The following is a 13,893-nucleotide window of genomic DNA, read 5'->3' as shown; positions in this document are numbered from 1 at the left end:
TCGCCAACTTCAAATTCAACCAATCGACGTTTCTTGTCGGCAGTCAGCTTATACTTGGCTATTGATTGTTGCAAATTGGACTGGGTCAATTTGTGCACCTCCTGAAGGTCGTGAATAAGCTCTTCTACTTTCTCATTCATGCACTTTAAATCTGACACAGGTACTAAATCTAGCGGGGCCCGAGGTTGGTAGCCATAATTGACATAGAAAAGGCTAAAACCCGAACTTCAATTTACAGAGCAATTGTAACCAAACTCTGCTTGGTGCAATTTGTGATCCCATGATTTCAAATGATCCGTTACTAAACACCCTAACAGGTTGCCTAAAGAACGATTGACAACTTCTGTCTGTTCATCAGTTTGAGGGTGATAGGCGCTACTGAAATCAAGCTTTGTATTAGCCAAGCACCATAGACTTCTCAAAAAATGACTAAGAAATTGGGTGTCTCTGTCAAATACAATGGACTGAGGGAGCCCATGCAAATGATAGATTTCTCGAAAATATAATTGGGCCACATTTACAGCATCCATCGTCTTTTTGCAAGCAATGAAATGGGCCATATTTGACAACCTGTCCACGACTACGTAGATGAAGTCACAACCTCGCTGAGTATGCGGAAGTCCTAAAACAAAGTCCATACTAGCGCCAGTCCATGGTTGATTGGGCACGGGTAACGGTATGTATAAGCCTGCGTTTGTTGCGGATCCTTTGGATACTTGGCAGATGCGACACCCGTCCACAAGCTTGAAAATTTCTTTCCTCATAGAAGGCCAAAAGTAAGAACCAGCCACAAGCTGCAGAGTCTTGTCACGCCCAACATGGCCTTCTTCATGCAACTCCTTGATAATTCTCAATTAAAGACTTGATGCAGGCACACACAATTGGTTACCTTTGAAGAGGAATCCGTCATGGAGAAGAAAGTCCGACCTCTGACCTGATTTAACTTCTGCAACAATACAAAAGAAATAGGGATCAACGGACAGTAGTTCTTGAAAGGAGTTGAACCCAAGGACCGTATTGCTCATAGTAATAAGCATAAATGAACGGTGGCTAAGTGCATTAGCCACTTTGTTTAAGGTCCCGGATTTGTGTTTAATAACAAAGGTGAATTGCTGCAGATATGCTGCCCAATTGGCGTGCCTCGATGAAAGCTTGTCTTGGCTGTTGATGTGCTTCAAAGCATCATGGTCAGAAAATAAAATGAATTCACTTTGGGACAAATAAGAATACCAATGCTTCAGGGCTTGGACAATGGAGTAAAATTCCACATCATAAGTGCTGCAACTACCTTTGGAACTATTAAGCTTCTCACTAAAGTATGCAATCGGGTGACCCCCTCGACTCAAAACAGCCCCAATGCCCACTTTCGATGCGTCATAGTGTAACTCAAAGGGCTTAGAGAAATACGGTAATATGAGGACTGGTGCTGAAGTCAACTTCTGTTTGATTTGCTGGAGTGTTTCTGTTGCTGTTTTTGTCCAATAAAATTGACCGGGCTTCATGCAGTCCGTAAGTGGGGCCATAATGCTACTGAAATGGCAAATGAACCTCTGATAGAACGAAGCCAACCCCTGAAAGCTTCGTACGTCGTGAATTTTTTTGGTATTGGCAAGTCACGAATTGCATTTATTTTGCTTTCATCAACTAAGATGCCATCTTTAGATACAACATAACCGAGGAACAAGGCAGTATCTGTTAAGAATGAACACTTGTTGGTACCAGCATAAAAGTTCACTTCCTGCAACACTAACAGAACTTGGCGCAAGTGCTGGAGGTGCAATTCATTATTAGCGCTATAAACCAAAATATCATCAAAATAAACAACAACAAACTTCGTTATAAAAGGCCGAAATAGTTGGTTCATCACACGCATAAAAGTACTGGGAGCGTTTGATAAACCAAACGGCATGACTAGCCACTCATGAAGTCCCTCTCGAGTTTTGAAGGCTGTCTTCCATTCATCCCCTTCTCGAATCCGAATCTGGTGGTAACCACTTTTTGAGATCCAATTTGCTAAACACAGTTGTTCCACTTAATTGATCTAATAAGTCATCCAACTGAGATATGGGGAACCTATATTGGATAGTGATTCTATTAATTGCCCTATTATCGACGCATATGCGCCACGAACCATCTTTCTTGGGGGTTAGTAGTGCAGGCACGGCACATGGACTGAGGCTTTCTTGGATGTGTCCCTTGGCTAGCAAATCCTCCACTTGTCGGCGAAGTTCTTTATGCTCTTTTGGACTTATGCGGTAGTGGGGTCTATTTGTCAAATTCGATCCTGGAATCAAGTCAATTTGATGTTGTATATCTCTCATAGGAGGTAGCATTGGGGGTAACTCCTTAGGAAATACATCATGCAACTCTGCAATTAGAGCCTTCACAGGCTCAAGGATCTTAGTCTCTACAGCATTGTTTTTTCCTACTAGCACGAACATCATTCCTGTTTCAGCCAATTCCTCCAAGAACCGGTGCAATAAGCTAGAACTTTTCTCAGGGGCTAGCTTTGGTGCTTCTTCTCTATGAGGCTCAAGAGCAATACGAATCTTGTTAAATACAAAAGAGTAAGTGTTCTTTCGTTCATCGTGTAACACGTCACGGTCAAATTGCCAAGGCCTTCTTAACAAAATATGGCAAGCATCCATTTGAACTACATCACACCACACCTTGTCCCTGTAGTTAGAACCAATAGATAATGAGACTAAACAACGCTTGGAGACCGTTACCTCTTTGCCTTTCTGAAGCCATGACAGTTTGTATAGGTTGGGATGTTGGCTTGTACTTATTCCCAATTTTGTGACAGTGTCTTCCGCAATGACATTCTCACAACTTCCAGAGTCAATTACAAACTTGCACACCTTCCCACTAATGGTACACATGGATTGGAAGATGTTGTTTCGTAACCACCAATTCCCTTCAACCTCTTAGGGAGTAAAGCAGGCCCTGAGCACAACCAATAGAGGACCATCATCGCCAGCAACTCGTTCTTCTTTGTCATAAATACTAGCCTCGGGCTCGTTGGTAGGATCTTGCAGACTTTCATTAGTCTCATCTTCAATAATCTCTTCGCTAACTATAAATAGGCCTTTGCCAACCTGATCACTTTTCTGCAATTTGCAGCGCGATGACCAACTTCTCCGCACTTGAAGCAACTCATACCACTACTAGTAATAGGGTTCCTATTTGACTGTCCTCTAGATGGTTTACCAACCGTATCAGATTGTGTGGTGCTCCACCGTGCCCCTGGTAGGTTCGTACTCGTATTTCGGTTCATTGGGGGTAGATTACGGTTGCCACTAGTGCTTCCATTTGACCATCCAGTACCCCCTGAGCGACGCTTTGACCTTTTCTCTAATTGTATAGCCCTCTGGTGTGCTTCAGAAATAGAATGGGGATCAAATAAATTCAAGGTATCTTGATATTGTTCTTGCAATCCCCCGATGTACCTGGAAACAAGTTGGTCTTCGTTTTTAGCAAGGCCATTGCATGACACCAATTGATAGAACTCAGTGGTATATTCATCGATCGTCTTCGTCCCTTGCCGTAAATTCTACAATTGTTGGTACATTATGCATTTATAGTTATGAGGAAGGAACGCCATATGCATATGTTTCTTCATCTTCTCCTAAGAAGCAATTTTACTCTTTCCCTGTCTGGTTCGAGTTAACTTTATTTGTTGCCACCAAGCCACTGCTCTTTCCTTGAAGCGTGTGGCCACCAAGGAAACTCGTTTGTTTTCTAGAACCTCCTTGAAGTCAAGAACCTCTTCGACAACAAAAAGCCAATCCAAGAAGCCTTCGGGTTGAACACTGCCTTGTAATTCAGGGATGTCAATTTTTAGACCTGTGTCCCACCGACGTGAATTTGCTTCTGTACCTTGTCGAACCCTTTCCCTACGGAAATTTCTAGCAATAGGGTTGTCATCTACCTCCTCCATACTTTCTTCGTCTTCCATAGACCGTGGGTTTGGATGTGGTTGGCACTGCTGCTGTTGTTGTAACGCCGTGAGTTGCTCGGTTAGGGCATCAATTTGTTGTTGCACCCTCGTGGTGTCAACTTCATAAACGTCGTCCATGGGTCGCCTTCTTGGTGCCATCGTAGCCTACGCTTTGATACCAATTGATGCAGTGCGAGTCGTAAAATAGTAACAATCTTAAAATCCATTGATTCAAACAAGAATACCGGAAATAAGATTCCTCTCTAGACCCGTCGATTCACAAAGAATACCGAGTTTAAAGGCTCAACAATAGTTGATTCACAAAGAATAACCAAAGTTGGAACAAAAGAGTATAAAACTCAAAATATATTAATGATCAGAACTGAAGAGCGCTAAGGCTTACACCCAATATTTATAAGCAAAACATAGACCTAACTTTAACCAGGAAACAACCAGATTTGGGAAGAGAAGGAAATTACCAAAAAGATAAGGAAATATAAGGCAATTGCCAAAAATGAAAATATGGCAATAAAATAAGGACACTACTATTGTGCTCACGGGTTGCGTGCTACATCACTAACATTAGTCTACTATACAATGGTCTTCAGGAAATACAATATTAGTTTATATTTTTACTGTTTTTCTAAAAGATGTTGCCATTACACGGTTACATATATAATTGTAGCAAAGGGGTCTACACCTGATGAGTTTGATTTTGTGGGTATAGGCTCAAATTGTGCATTAATTGCGTTGATTTTGGGGTTGGGGTTGGGGTTTGGGGTGGGGGTGGGGGTGGGGGTGGGGGTGGGGGTGTGGCAGTGGTCGTTGCATCAATTAAGGAAACAGTAGGAATACTCGTTTTAGAGGCTTATTGTAATCTTATTTTGGAGGCTTATTTTATTTTATTGTTTTTGATAAGTAAGTCATATTATAACAAAAAAAGAGAAGAAAATATGCAATAAAATTCAATACACATATTTTGTAGGGAGAACAAAAAAATAAAAACAAAACTATTCCATCAAAAAATAAAATAAAACTAAACCTACAGAAGACAAACACAACATTCATAACAAAAATGATTCAAAATTTCTCTCTGGCACTCTTCAAATTATGAAGTTTCGCTTTGAGTTTTCTTTTGTTATCCTCCCTTGTAGTCTCCCCATTACTGGGGCCACTTGGAGATGGACTCCCTCTATTTTTTAGGCTCTTCATTTGGCACAACAGCTCTTGACTTAATTCTCCATATCCTAACTCACCCATATCACACGATTCAAGGACATCAAAGGCATTAGATGTTGAGAGGGCAGTGCATCTCTCTCTCTCTCTCTCTCTCTCTCTCTCTCTCTCTCTGTTTATCACTGTCGTTGAACCTTGTCCACCATCTTTCTCCTTTTTCTTCACTTCCCATTTAGTCGGAATTTATATTTTAGTCTCCTTAACTCTCCACTCTCTTGTTTGAAAGGGAGAGGGTTTACAGTCTTTGGCTTTTCAGGGCACAAATTAATGGTATAACCAAAAGTCTTACACACATCACACCTTTGAGACTTCTATGAACACTACAACAAAATGCACTTTTGGTGACTAATTTGGCGACTAAAAAAAATTTAGTCGCCAAAACTTGTGGAATTGGCACTAAAAAATTTTTTAGTTGGCAAAGGTATAATATTTAGCTACAAATTTTTTTTAGTCAGGAAATATTGATTATTGGCGACTAAAAAAAATTTAGTAGCTAAAAATGCCACAATTGGCGACTAAAAAATGTTTTAGTCGTTGTATACATAGTTTTGGCTACTAAAATTTTTTAGTCGCCAAATGAAAAACAAAATATTACTTTTAGACTTTTGGCGACCAAATATTTGGTCGCCAATAATTTATTTTGAGCAACCAAAAAATATTTTAGTCGCCAAAGGATTAAACTATTTGGTGGGAAAATTTTGAATTTATAAAATTAATTGGCGACCAAAATGTTTAGTTGCTAAATGACTACTTTTAGCAACTAAAACAATTTTAGTCGGCAATAGCCTATACTTTAGGCTAAAATAATATTTAGTCAGATTTTTTTTATCCTTTTTACCGACCAAAATAATATTTAGTCGCCAAATGGCATGAAATTATTTACATTTCCCGAAAAATAAATCATTTAGTCGTGGAAGCTCAAAATTTTAGAGGGAATAAATCCCGGTTCGCGCCTGTGTCTCACACTTTTACCCTCTCTGTGTATACACCACAACCACAAAACCTCTCTATCAGTAAACCTCACCACCGCAAATCAACAAACCTCACAGCAATCAAACCTCACGACCGTGCATCCTCACGACCTCTCTCTCAGCACTGAAGGTCCATCCTCTGGTGATCTTCAACATTTGTGACTGCTACATCCGGCGACCCGATTAGGCCGAGCGAGTCATTGAATCTCTTCTCCACTCTATCTTGCCCGACGGCACCGTCGATATTCGCAAATCTTACGCCGTTCCTCACAACGTGTCCTCTAATCAGGTTTTGCTTCCGTCTTTCCTTCACACTCTGTTTGTTTCTCGAGAAAAAATAATAATAAAAAAAACTAGATGAAAAATAAGAGAAACACTAAAAAACTATGACTCCTAATTTGGGTTAAAAATGGGTAAAACTCAATTTGACAGTAGAGAGGTTTTTTGAGTGTTTTTTTTAATACCTAAATTTGAATTTGATATAGTTTTGTGTCAAGGGCTGGAGATTCCCTAATACTGTCCCAAAAAAAAGAAGCTAATTTGTAGACTTTTACTAGGTTTGAACTTTCAAGAATTGGTAGAAAGATATCTGTTCAGAGTAATGGATTTGTAGGGCAATTGTAGTTCTGAACTGGGGGAAAATGAGGGTATTAAATTTTTAGATATGTGGAAATTCTTTGAGGAATTGAGTAAGGAAACAATGTTGGCCTAAATCCAGTTCGTTCATTCATTCACAAAAAAGTACTTACGAAAAAAATTTATCCATTCACTAAAATTTGTTCTAATAGTTCCTTACTAGACACTAGTTCCACCAAATAGTGAGAAATTCGTGTGTACGTGTTCACACGAGGGCCATCTAGTGTATTCTTCTTACTTCTTATTTCTTATTCCTTTGTTCCCAATTTTTATTATTTTTTGTTTGTTATGCTTGTAGGTTGCACTGGATATAGACTATCATCATAATATTGCCCAATTTTTATTACTAGTCCTTGTTTCTTAATCTCATAAAAAATCCAATCACCTTGTTTTGTTATATTTACGTTGATTTTGTTTTATATGAAACATGTTTCTTTTAATATTGATGCTTCCCACCTGGTTGTGCCTATTTCCCATTATTTCTTGTGTATTTTCTCCCAACCTGTGTATTTGATTCTTGTTTTTATCAAATTGTGTTGTAGGTCTTCTACATTAGTAAATTTGTTCTTCAGACCTTTCTTGTGAGCCAATGGAAGATTATATTGGTTCATACTTGCTGGTTGTATCTTTATCAAAAAGAGTGTGGATGTGATATCCTTAAATCCTTGTTTTACGTAGTTGAGTTTGGTGGGTGTGAGAGGTGGAAGTTTTCTTGAGTTTCATGTTGGTTTTGCTTTCTATTATAGATAATGAAAATTCTCAAGGCTGTCCCTCTTTCTCTTATTTTTGGTCAAAGTAATGAGGTCTAATCATCTAAGTATTCTTCTTTAATACAGCTATACCTTTTCCGAATGGTAAATCTGTTGCTCAGGGCAAGGCACTAACAAAACAAAAGGCAACAATTAAAACCTAATCAACTTTAGCTTAGCTATCCAGAAATGGATCAGCTTTCATAATATATCTATGACAAAATATTGTTGATTTTCAAGAAGTTATCACTTTGTCCTATCACATTACTAACTATGACAAATTCAGTCCTTGCCTTGCATTGCAGGCTTTCCTTCTTCATCACCATTTCTTTACTAGCTTTATTTGACTTCTAACTTTTTTTTACATCGGTTATTATACAAGACACCTTAGATATATGCATGAGTAACACTATCACATGAAGCATTCTAAGTGGTGAAGCTAATGTAAACTTGATTTTTTGTAATGAAAAGGGGGAAGACTTAAACCATGTGTTGCTCTTTTGTCCTTTTATCTAGAAGGTTTGGTCTCATATTATCAGATGGTGAGGCTTGCAATGGGTACTACCTGGCTCTGTGAATTGCATACTATAATGGTAGGCTGGTATTAAATTTTAAAAACAGAATAATATCATCTGGAAGGCCATTCCTTTGGCTATGCTCTAGTCCATTTCGAAATAGAGGAATAATTGCATTCTTAAGGCCTCACAGCCATATATAGGGGAGCTGTGTGACACTATTAAATTAAGGATTGCAATGTGGATCAAAGTATCTTGCCCCCTCCTTGGATTTTTCAATTAATAATATTATTTTCAACTTGCAAAAAGTCAAAGTTTGCATTAGGGAGATTGGTTAGCAGGCCTGGGGTAGAGTATTTAGGCTGGTGATTTTGCTTTAGGTTTGTGTTGACATTACTTGTTTTTGCTATACAATCTTTTGTACCATTTCCTAATTCCATATTTCCATACCCATTTAGGCTTTAGTTATTTTAAACTTTGTGTCAATCACTTCTACACCTATATAAGCTTATATTAAACAATATAAATTTTTTTATATGGTTGGGATTGTATGGTCTTATTTTTGGTTGAATTTGGATTGAAGGTTTGCCGAGCATGATAGCAATAGGGACTTCAACATGCAATGGTTTCATGACAAAATGAAATCTGCCCAAAAGGTTGAAGACTTTGGAGTGAATCTTGTTTTAGCCTCTTGTGATGATAAAGAAGCCTTGAGAAGTAAGTTGATGATGCCACCTATGATTATAAAGATGCCTTCCAAAAATGATATTGATTTTTCCTTTTAGTCTTTTTGTTTGTGATTCTCGCCTTCTTGATGTAAAAGCAGTTGTGATTTATTATGTTCTGTAGTCATTGGGAAGTCAACTTTTATGTCACATATATATGATGCTAAATCTTTTAAAATGTTGTGGAATTTTTTGGAGGTTGAAAAATGACTGCACTGATGGAGAATGCATATGCTTCATTTTATCTCATTTCCCCTTTTCTTGAACTCTGATCTCCCCTTGTTGCTTATTATTTGATTTCTTTGGAGAACATGCACATGCTTCGTTTTATCTCACTGCTTTGAAGTTAAAAAATGTCAGCTTGTCTCTTATGGTTTTCAGTTGGATTGCTGCAACATGTTGAATAAGCTTGCTATACTCATATTTCTTAACTTCTTTTATTTGTGGCTTGCTCAATATCATTCCAGGCATGTACAAGCAAGAGTTCATTTTCTGCGTGCAAGTGAAGGAGATGTTGCGTAGTTCAAATGAATACCAAGCATTCTTGAAGTGTCTTCATATTTACAGCACATAAATAATCACAAAAAAAATATTTACAAAGTTTGGTATGTGAGATCCTTGTTATTTATCCTGGTGGCAATTTTATTCTTTTGCATCTATAGAACTACTAACTGTTCCATTTACAAACAAGAACTTGCGTTAACAACCCTTATTGAATTTGCACTATTGATTTCATATGGTGTTCAGTTGTAAATTTTTAGGTCGATGTTTTCAGTGTTTTTACTAGGAATGCAGTGTTGTTATCATGGCTTTTCTTCACTTAATGTTAGACTCATTTTTTAAACATAATGATATGACACTTTATTAAAATATCTAAATTAATTTTTTCTCTTATTTATTCTCAAATCATCAATCAATCATCTTACTTACATATCACTGGACATAAAAAGTAGATCTAAAAAGTAGATTTGTATATCATTTTTCTTAGACATTCTTGAAACATCAAATGTGTTTTAGGTTGGGAGACTTGTGATAACAGACATTCTTAAAAAGTAGACTTGTGATAACGGATAGAATCTCATTAGCACTTGTAGGTTGGGAGTTAGAGTTGAAAACGGCTTAAACTTAACTAAAAAAGGGCGTTAAGGAGGCGAAAATGCAAAACAGCCCTTGAATCACTGAACGGATGTCATAACCAATTTTCTTACTTCAAATAGGGCCTGTGACAACAGACGAAATGCCATTAGCACGTTTAGGTTGGGAGTTAGAGTTGGAAACAGCTTAAACTTAACTAAAAAGGGGCGTTAAGGGGACGAAAATGCAAAACACCCCCGAACCACTGTACGAACGTCACAACAGTTTCCTTATGCCAAATAGGACCTGTGACAAGAGACGGAATGTCATCAGCACGTGTAGGTTGGGAGTTAGAGCCGAAAACATCTTAAACTTAACTGAAAAAGGGCGTTAAGGGGGTGAAAATACAAAATAGCCCTTGAATCATCGTACGGACATCACAACTAGTTTTCTCACATCAAATAGGTCCTATGAAAACAAACCAAATGTCATCAGCACGTGTAGGTTGGGAGTTAAGAGTTGGAAACGCCTTAAACTTAACTAAAAAAGGGCGTTAAGGGAGCAAAAATGCAAAACTGCCCCCGGACCACCATATGGACGTTATAACTGGCTTCCTCACGACAAATAGGATCTATGACAATAGACGGAATGTCATTAGCACATGTGGGTTGGGAGTTAGAGTTGGAAACGACATGAACTTAACCGAAAAAGGGCGTTAAGGGAGCGAAAATGCAAAACAGGCCCCGGACCACCGTATGGACATCATAACCAGCTTCCTCATGACAAATAGGACCTGTGACAATAGACGGAATGCCTTTAGCAGGTGTAGGTTGGGAGTTAGAGTCGAAAACGTCTTAAACTTAACTGAAAAAGGGCGTTAAGGGGGTGAAAATGCAAAACAGCCCTCGAATCACTGTACAGACGCCACAACTAGTTTTCTCACATCAAATAGGACTTGTGACAATAGATGAAATGTCATTAGCACGTGTAGATTGGGAGTTAGAATTGGAAACGGCTTAAGCTTAATCGAAAAAGGGCATTTCAGGGGAAAAAATTTAAAACAGCCCCCGAACCACCATGTTGCGCTCACAGGCAGCTTCTCCATGACAAATATGACTTGTGACAATGGACGGAATGTAATTCAGACCCGTAGGTTGGGAATTAGAACTGAATAAGCTCGCAACTTAGTCGAAAAAGGCGTTTCGGGGGCGAAAATTCAAAACAGCCCCCAAACCACCATGTTGCTCTCACGGGCAGCTTCCCCATGAAAAATATGACTTGTGACAACTAACAGAATGTAATTCAGATCCGTAGGTTGGGAGTTAGAGCCGAATACGCCCGAAATTTAGTCGAAAAAGAGGCGTTTCGGGGGGGAAAAAATTCAAAACACCTCCCGAACCGCCGTGTGGCCGACACGAACACCTTTCCCATGCCAAATATGACTTGTGACAAATAACGGAATGTCATTTGGACCCGTAGGTTGGGATTAGCGTCAAATACGCCCAAAACTTAGTCGAAAAAGGGCGTTTTGGGGGTAAAAATTCAAAACAGCCCCCGAACAGCTGTATGGCCGACACGGGCAGCTTCCCCATTACAAATAGGACTTGTGACAGCTGACGAAATGTATTGTAGATGTATAGTAATGAAAAATTATGGGAAAAATATTCAGAAACCAATATGAACTCAGTTTACGCCTTGTTATGAACTTGCTAATTTTTTGAACGTACACACGTGTGTTATATTATATTTAAGCTTTCATAGAAGTATGAAACATGCTCATGGTGTTTGTGAGGCCATGTGCGTCATGAGATATCAAGTATTCTTTCTTTGATGAACCATTTATAGGTGTCTCAACATACATTTCTACATATTTCCTTTTATGATTGAAATTTATTTTTGTTATTATTTTTATCACATGTTCTAATATCCTTTCCGAAATGACACTGACATACATTAATAAGCAGCGATGGTTTTATATTCAATCTAATGATTCAAGTGCCTTTTGCAAACAAATAATGAGGAAGTTGGTAAAAAGAATACTTTCTATTCACATTGAGCTTTGATATTGGTTTAGCCACAGAATTTGGATATATGTTCCATACAAATACAAGATTGTTACATTGGCTTTATGTTACTAATGAAAGATTTAGTAATGATTGTTCTGCATTTAACAATGTTCCTTATAACAAAAGACTTTAGAAAGACTGTAGAATGACTAATAATTGATTCATCATGGAAGGTTGCTTCTCACTTATTTTTATTTGTCACTTGTTGCCAAATTCATTTATGAAGTTGGGCATTTTTTGATCCAATTCTAATGTTTGTTTTTTTTGTTTTTTGTAGATGACTTTGATGCGTGGACTTCCAAAGATATTTTGGTGTATGGAGAAGAAATTGTACTTTTGTATAGAAGTAATATAATACTTTTGTCGTCTCCGGTTTTTGTGCAGTTAACTATTATTGATACAGAAAACTTTTGGTAGCCAACAGATAATTACTGGCAGGGTAGATAGATCACCTTTTGTCGCCGTACAGATATATGATTTTCTGTCGTGGTACATGGATGTACTTTCGGCTTGGTACATACATCACCTTTTGTCGTGGTACAGATTACGATGGGAATTTGTGCCATGCCAAATGGTCATTTCACATGGTATAGTAAATGTAATTTTTGTGTATGGAGGGCTTTACTTTTTGTATGATTCTATATTTTGTATGGAATTATTATTTTAGTTTGGACAATAGTTGGTTTGTATGTATTTGGACAGTTAAAGTAATTTATTTTTTGTATATGGATGCAGATTGTGGAATGATTGATAGTTTGTCTATCATTTTATTTATATATGTATTACAGGTTACATGGAATATAGACAGGTTATGGATACATTGTAATATTTGCAATAAAACATAATATCATGTTTTTGCCAACTAAACGTTTTGTAGCCAAAAAAAAAAAGGGGAAAAAAAAAAACCTTTGGCTACTAAAAGTTTTGTAGTCAAAAGAAAATCAAACATTTGGCTACTAAATTTTTTGTAGCCAAAAGAAAAACAACCATTTCGCTACTAAATGTTTTGTAGCCAAAAGAAAATCAAACCTTTGGCTACTAAAAGTTTTGTCGCCAAAAGAAAATCAAACATTTGGCGACTAAAATCTTTCGTAGCTAAAAACAAAAGCTGAAGAACAACAAATACTTTTGCCAACTAAAAATTTAGTAGCCAAAAATGTGGGAGTTTAGGCGACTAAATTTTTAGTAGACAAAAGAAATACTATTTGCCGACTAAAATTTTAGTAGCCAAAACACTAATATTTGCTTTAGGCAACTAAAAAATTTAGTAGCTAAAAATTTTTCCGCGACTAAATTATTGGCTTTTGGCGACAAAAAAATTGGTCGGCAAAAATGTATTATTTAATTAATTTTCTAACCTATTGGTAACTAAAAATTTAGTCAGCAAATGAATACATTTGGCGACTAAATGAAGTTTAGTCGCCAATTAGCTTTGTCGACTACTCTTTGGCTACTAATTTTCCGACCAAAAAATTTAGTTGCTAAATACTATAGGCGACTAAAAAATGACTTTTGGCGACTAAAAATTTAGTCGCAAAAAGTGAAAATTCTTGTAGTGGAAACGTCAACTTGAATCTCATATGGGTCACCATAACCAAGATTTATTATGAAAGAGTCAGAGATCTCTTTATTTGCTGGCACTTGAATACATATCCTCGCAAACGTAAGTCTGCTTTTCTTAAAAGTATGCTCATCCAAATTAAGAGGAGTTCCCATGATGCTAGCAATTTAATTCAAACTCTCTTCAGTCCAAAACTCTAAAGGAACATTATACAACTTCACCCACAACGGCACACTCAAAAATTCACACTTTGTTAGTTTCAGTCCAATTGTCATTTTTTAACAACAATCAATCTAGCCCCAACATAATAGGGGCCATCTTCCAAAATTTTGTCCATAGCCTCTTCACTTTTTACTTTAAAGATAAAAAAAAAGAAAAAAAAAGCCATTATCAATGGAAACAACATCCTCAAGCAAATTT

Source organism: Camellia sinensis, chromosome 3 (assembly GCF_055761805.1).
Source record: "Camellia sinensis isolate YWXY chromosome 3, ASM5576180v1, whole genome shotgun sequence".
Taxonomy (NCBI): Eukaryota; Viridiplantae; Streptophyta; class Magnoliopsida; order Ericales; family Theaceae; genus Camellia; species Camellia sinensis.
The sequence above is the reverse complement of the archived record's forward strand: the minus strand, read 5'-3'. Positions refer to the sequence as shown.